Source organism: Echinops telfairi, unplaced genomic scaffold (assembly GCF_000313985.2).
Source record: "Echinops telfairi isolate 266 unplaced genomic scaffold, ASM31398v2 ScPeMD7_6080;HRSCAF=6971, whole genome shotgun sequence".
NCBI lineage: Eukaryota > Metazoa > Chordata > Mammalia > Afrosoricida > Tenrecidae > Echinops > Echinops telfairi.
The window spans coordinates 3,785,116-3,791,891 of NW_022109980.1; the positions used below are offsets into that span (position 1 = coordinate 3,785,116).

Consider the following 6,776-nt stretch of genomic DNA (forward strand, 5'->3'; position numbering starts at 1 on the left):
AGTAACGAAAATAATTTTATGGTTGGGGGTCACCACAACATGAGGAACTATATTAAAAGGTCACGGCATTAGGAAGGTTGAGAACCACTGCCCTAAAGCCTAATGGTCTATCACAAAGTCAGCAGAGTTGTAAGAGATACAATTCCAGGTGAGGCACCTAGATTGAGCAACCTACCCCACCCCACCCCGCCCTTTCCCGCATAGTCAGGAAGGAAGGTTCATACAAAGGATCACTGGGTCACAGGCTGGGAGTACCAGTGTCGGGATTTTCCTCTGTCTCCTCGGCTATGGTGCTAGGGGGCCATCCATAGCATTAAGGTTACCGCCCACTAACTGGACCTGCCTGGCCAGGGGAGACTAGAAAGTGGTAGGCTGCCATGATGTCCCTCATCCACGATGTCCAGAGGAAGGCTTGCATGGAAGGGTCCTCTGTATCCACCAGGACAGCTTCCAGAAGCCACAGGGGACTTGCAGGCCCTTTTCCTGTGCTTTGAAGTCCCTTGCCCAGGACTCATGGTGGGTGTGAACGGGAGCGTTGTCACCCAGGTACACCTGGACAGCTTTTGAACCAGGGGGGAGCTGCTCCTTCTGGAACTTTCCCAATTGGACATGCTATCCGCACGCCGCGGGCAGTAATGAAAGTAAGTGGGCTATGCCTTGGGCTGCTAACCGGCTGTCAGGTCAGTAGTTCAAAACCACCAGCTGCTCCTCATGAAAAAAATGAGGCTGTCTACTCCTGTAACAATTCCTAATGTCAGAAACCCATGTTTTACTCCATCCTATAGTGTCGCCAGGAATCAGGCTGGACCCGAGGGCTGTGAGTTTGCTGGTTCAGTTTAACGTGGGTTCTGGTTGTGATCTGAAGGCTGTGATTTGTAGGGTGTAATCCATATAAGTTATTTGTTCCCTTTTGCTAGTGGCCTCCTGGTTTTCCAGAGCTCGGGAGCAGGCTGAGGACCATACCTCCCAGATACATCAGGCTGCCCCTCAGATTTGGCTGAGCAGAACAGAAACCGATGCTGCTGCCTCTCACCAGGTCTGCTGCCAGTGATGGGCTCAAGTTTCTCATTGGCTATCCTGAGCAACTCATGAGGCTCTCCACAGACATTTCTGCTTGACCCCCAGGCAATTCTCATTCAAAGCTAGACAGACTCTCTTCCATTTGGCATTCCTCCATGAAAACCCCCATCTTTCTGCATTTCCAAGAAAGGAGTTCCTCTCAAAACCTCCCCTCCCCTGTGATTTCCCTTCTGTGGTGTCTGATAATCTGTTCCCTTTCCGCACACTACAGGAGCCAGCCTTACCATGTCTTCCAAGCCAGCATGCTTTTTGATCTTGCTTCTTTGAGACTCATACCATCCAGATTTTCTTGTTCATCCACTGACTACAGTATGTTGCCACCTAACCCAAGAGTCTTCCTCTAGAAGTTAGCTATCATCTCAGGTGCCTCCAGTGTTCTTGTCAACCAGCCATCCATCTGGAACACCTCATGTCCAGGTAGGAGAGTCTGAGAGGGAAGCCTATGAACAATCTTGTGTTTTCCTGGTGATTTCTCAATACGAAATGACTGTATTTGAACAAAGACTCAGACTTTGTAGTGTCCAGGATAGACAGTTTAGGATGGTTACAGTTGGTAGAGTTTAAATAGATTTGATTCGTTTTAGAAGCAGATGTAATTCCCAAGTATCTGAGATGGAGGAGAGATTGTTTGAGAAATAAGGACGAGTTGCAATAAGCTAGATCTAGGTTTATCTGGTTCGTCGCACTGGATTTAAATCAGGTACATTTCAAAAGGATGACAGGTGAATACATTCTGTATGAAAACTCCGTGATAGTAAAGGAAAACCCATGCTGGGTATCATCAAGTTGGTTCTAACTCAGAGCAATCCCATAGACAACAGAATGAATGCCACCCAGTCCAGCACCATCTTCACAGTCATTGCTATATTTGAGCACACTGGTGCAGGCACCGTGTCGGTCTAGTTCATTAAGGGACTTCCTCTTCTTTATTGACCTTATTTTCCCAAGCACGTGGTTCTTTTTCATTTTTCCTTGTAAACCAAAGGCAAGCCAAACTCCCTGCCACCAAGTCGATTCCGACTCATAGTACCCGTAGAGGTCAGTGTGGAATTGCTCCTACAGGGTTTCTGAGGCTGGAAAAGTTGACAGGAGGAGAAAGCCCCTCTTTCTCCTAAGGAGCAGCTGGTGGTTTCCAACTGATGACCTTGCAGTTAGCAGCCCCAAATGTAATCCGCTAAGCCACCTTCTAAGGTGTTCAAAGTACATGAAACAAAGTCTCACCATCCTTGCTTCTAAGCAGCATGCTGGCTGTACTTGTATGCTAAGCCGGTTTTATGTTTTCTTCTGGCAGTCTAGATTCATTATTTCAATTCATACTTATTAGGCACCTACGAACTTATTAATTAAGGTAGGTTCAGGGAGCCCCCAAAAGCTCTTATCCCTGGAGGATAAAAAGAGGAGCTGATACCAAGGGCTCAAATAGAAAGTAAATATCTAGAAAGTGATGATGGCAACATATGTACAAATATGCTTGATACAATTGATGTGTGGATTGTTATAAGAGCTGTAAAAGCCCCCAATAAAATGATCTTTTAAAAGAAAGCTCTTATCCCACTGCTTAAATCAGTTTATATATATACAATATATAATACAAATCATTTCTCTTTAAAATTAAATAATAATATTCTCTTTAGTAGTTAATTGTGAGTTTAATGAGATAATTCATGCAAAAAAATGGAAACGACATGGGGTTATGATGAACACTTTTGCACCTCCCAAGTGTGCCCACCAGGTGTCAGCCTCAACTCGCTAAATCCTACGAGGCCAAAGGTCTATTTCCCCTTGCTTTGCCATTTGCTCTCCAACACTGGAAGGAGCCAAGGACATTACTGCCACTATTTGCCCTTCTCTGGTCCTGACTATGCAAGGGCATTCAACATTGTGAAGAATGGAGATTCCAGAACATGTCGTTGTGCTTATGAGGAACCTGTACATAGACCAAGTGGCAGTCGTCCAAACAGAACAGGAAAGGTGTGCATCGACGTTATATCCTTTCACTTTACTTATTAAATATGCATGCTGAGCAAACAATCCGAGAAGCTGGACTATATGAAGAAGAATGTGGCATCTAGATTGGAGGAAAGTCTATTAAAAACCTACAACGTGCAGCTGACACGCCCTTGTTTGCGGAAAGTGAGGAGAACATGAAGCCCTTGCTGAAGAAAAGCAAAGACTCCAGTACGGATTACAACTCAAGACCAAGAAAACAAAATCTTCAGAACTGGGCCGATAAGCACCATCATGATCAAAAGCAGTAAGCTTGAAGTTACCGAGGGTCTTCATTTTATTTGGCTCCACAACCACCATCCATGGAAGCAGTCAGACCAGAACTCCAACAATGTAGTGCATTGAGTAAATCTGCTGCAAAAGACCTCATTCAAGTGTTAAAATAGCAACGATGCTCCTTGGAAATCTGAGATGTACCTGACCCAAGCCTGAATATTTTCAATTCCCGTCTATAGTGAAAGCTGGATAAGGAAGAAGGGCGATCAAAGAAGGATCGGTGCATTTGAATTACATTGCTGGCAAAGAATCCTAAATATTCCATGGACTGCCAGAAGAAATGAAGGAATCTGTCTTGAAAGAATTATAACCAGAATTCTTTTCAACAGGAGGATGGTAAGACTTTTGTTTCACATATTTTGAACATGTTATCAGTAAAAAAAGATGAGGTGTTCTACTCCTGGCAAGATGATTGACAGTCTCAGAAACCCACTGTGGCAGTCCTACTCTGTCCTATAAGGTTCACTAGGAGTTGGAATGGACTCGAAGGTGGTGGGGTTCTCCGTTTGTGTTTGACATGTTATCAGGAGGGACCAGTCTTTAGAGAAGACCGTCAAAAGTAGAAGGGCATCGGGGGAAAATAAAGGAAGCCCTCCAGAAAGATGGAATGTGGCAGCAAGAATGGGCTCAAGCATAGCACGGATTGTAAGGATGGAGGAGGGCCAGGCGGTGTTTCATCCTGTCCTACATCGAGTTGCTGTGGGGCAGAAGTGTCTTGACAACACCCAAGAGCAACACTGCCGGTCAGAGCTGAGGAGCTGCAAAAACTGGGAAGTACCAATTTTAGGTGAGAACTTGCTTGCCTGTAGAGTAAACCCAGTTCAAAGCGTTCTATGATGTCTCGAGGAAGTCCAGTTTGGAAATAAACAAGATAAACCGAAAGAAGACATTCCGCAGAAAGAGGAGCCGTGCAAGGACCAACGAGATAATGAACTAGGGAGTGGCAAGAAAAGACTGATGGAGGGAAAGATAAAACGTCTACTCTGCCGCCTCTCTAGGGCCTCACGCAAAGCTTTGCCAAAGCCCTCTCCTTGAAGCCACCAGCAACCTCCCAAGCTACTGCCACAGGTCAAACCCCCTTTAATCCTTGTAATCCCATTGATTCTCTAGCTGGCTTTCTCTGGCATATATTTCTGAGAGGAGCTTTGGTGTCCCTGGCAAAGAACGCATCATTCTTTTTTAGCCCATGTAATTTCTGCTTTGGATCCAAGCTCCCGTATTTTCCAGACTTCCCTGTTCTTCTCGTTAGAAACCATATTTCCATTTTTTGGAAAGAAGCCTTTTTCTCCCTTACAATAGCCCCTTTGACTTTGCCAGTTAACTAAAGCGGCATATTTTATTTCCCTAGTGCCTAGTATTTTCATCGTTGGCATACATTTTCTCAGGCTTCCAATAAGGTATTTTTAAAACAGTCCGCAGGCTTCCTGTGGGTTATTGACTTTTTGAATGTTAGTCTTAAGTTTTCCTAATGTCATGTACCATGTGGCATCCCCGAATAGGAGGCGGTCTTGTTCAGACACCACGCTGAAGGCCGAAGCAGGACGGTTGAAGTAGTTGGCTTGTTCTCAGCTGAAACTGGCAGGAACTGTTAGGCCCGACCACCTATTAAAAGCTCTTCCTTAACACGGAAAGAGATCTTTAGTCAGGAATTTCTAAAGACAACCAGGAGTCGTTGAGAGAGAAAAAATACCAACCTATACACTGGGAAGAATAATATAATAAAAATTGTAAAGCCTATTGCAACGCGTGAACTACCACTAATTCCTCTTTTCCCTCAGCAAGGTGTGACAAAGGGAAGGGAATCCATTTGTAGGGCCACAGGAAGTCTTAGGACCCTTTTCCTTGAAACATCTGAGCATGCGATTTCCTCCAAATCATAAGCAATTCAGGTCATTGCCAAATCAATCAAGAGGGACCTAAATCCTTCCGTAAATCTAAAGTTGTGGCTGCTACTGTTTCTACACATTGTCAGTAGGGAAACAGCCATGGCGACCTTGCCCCTATCCACGCAGGTGAAGGCTTGAACTGCAGCCTATACCTTGGCAGAATGCCTTGTGATCCTCCTGAGACACGCCAGAGGCCTGTCTAGAGCCGTTACAAGGCTACCCCTATCTCTACGAGGAGGCTACCATGAAACAGTTTCTCAAGGCCTCCCAAGTTCTATTTCCATAGCATCTTCTTGGGGGAGGATGGGGGGGCAGCTACAAGGACGGGACAAGGATCATCTTTTCGCTGACTATGTAAGTATTCAAGAATCTAAATCTAAAAGTGACTCATTGTATCTTTCTTTATCAGCTAAATCGGTCATTGCGTTATTTTATGTGTGCATCTGACCCATTCCACACAACCAAACTAGGACTATGTCCAAAGCATCATCAGTTGAGGTCACAGCTAATGTCATTGACCAAAGGTCTGAGTCCCTCCACACATTGGAGATTATTGCTGTGTCCAACTCTCAGGAAGGGGCCAGGAGAGGGGCCTAGAAACAATTGTGTTCCTCTTCTGCACACTTAGCTACAATCACCCTTGAGACACAATAAGTTATTTCCAGCAGTTTTCCCTAAAATTATGTAAATTGCAAGTCCAATTTACATAAAATTAAAAGTACCGATTTGAAGTGTACAACTTGATGAGTTTTTCACAAATAGAAGAGTTCATGGAGAATAATCGCTCATGGATAATGGAACTAACAGAATGGAATTTTCCCACAAGCTTTTTGAACCCCTCTTGTATATTCACCCCAGGGAACCCCCACCCCCATCGAGACATAGAGAGTATTTTCCATCACTCCCAAAAAGCACATCCCTCCAGAGAAGCAATCAGTTTTTAAAATATTTCCATTTGCAAATAACTCATATAAAGGCCATGATAATGCATAGCCTCTAGTGTATGCCTTGTTTTGCTTAACATTTGGCTTGTAAGACTCATGCAGTTCGGCTCGCACAGGTAAGTCGACATTCCACTAAATGCATGTGCCACACTTTGTCCATTCATCTGACGATAGACAGTTGGGCTGTGTCTCGATTTTTGCTGTCATTTATAAAGTTGCTGAGGAACCCTGGTGGTGTAGTGGTGAGACAGCGGGCTGTGATCCTCAAGGTGAACAGTTCCGAACCACCAGCCTTTCCATGGGAGAAAGATAGGACTGTCTACTCCCATAAAGAGTCATAGTCTCGGAAACTCACAGGAGCAATTCTGCCCTGATTATACAGTCTCTATGACTCTGAATTGACTTGATAAGAGGGAGGGAGGGAAGGAAGGAGAGGGAGAGTTGCTATGGACATTTACATGCAGTATAACATAGCTTTGAATCCTAAAAATATATCTGTTTGACTCTGGTTTTTTCTTTCTTTTTTTAAATCATTTTATTGGGGGCTCGTAAAACTCTTATCACAATCCATCCATCCATCCAT

At 44.4% G+C, this 6,776-nt stretch overlaps 1 pseudogene; it reads right to left on the reverse strand.

Moving 5' to 3' along the window:
* The window catches only part of LOC101649865, a 73,746-nt pseudogene that overhangs the window by 39,624 nt on the left and 27,346 nt on the right, over positions 1-6,776 (reverse strand).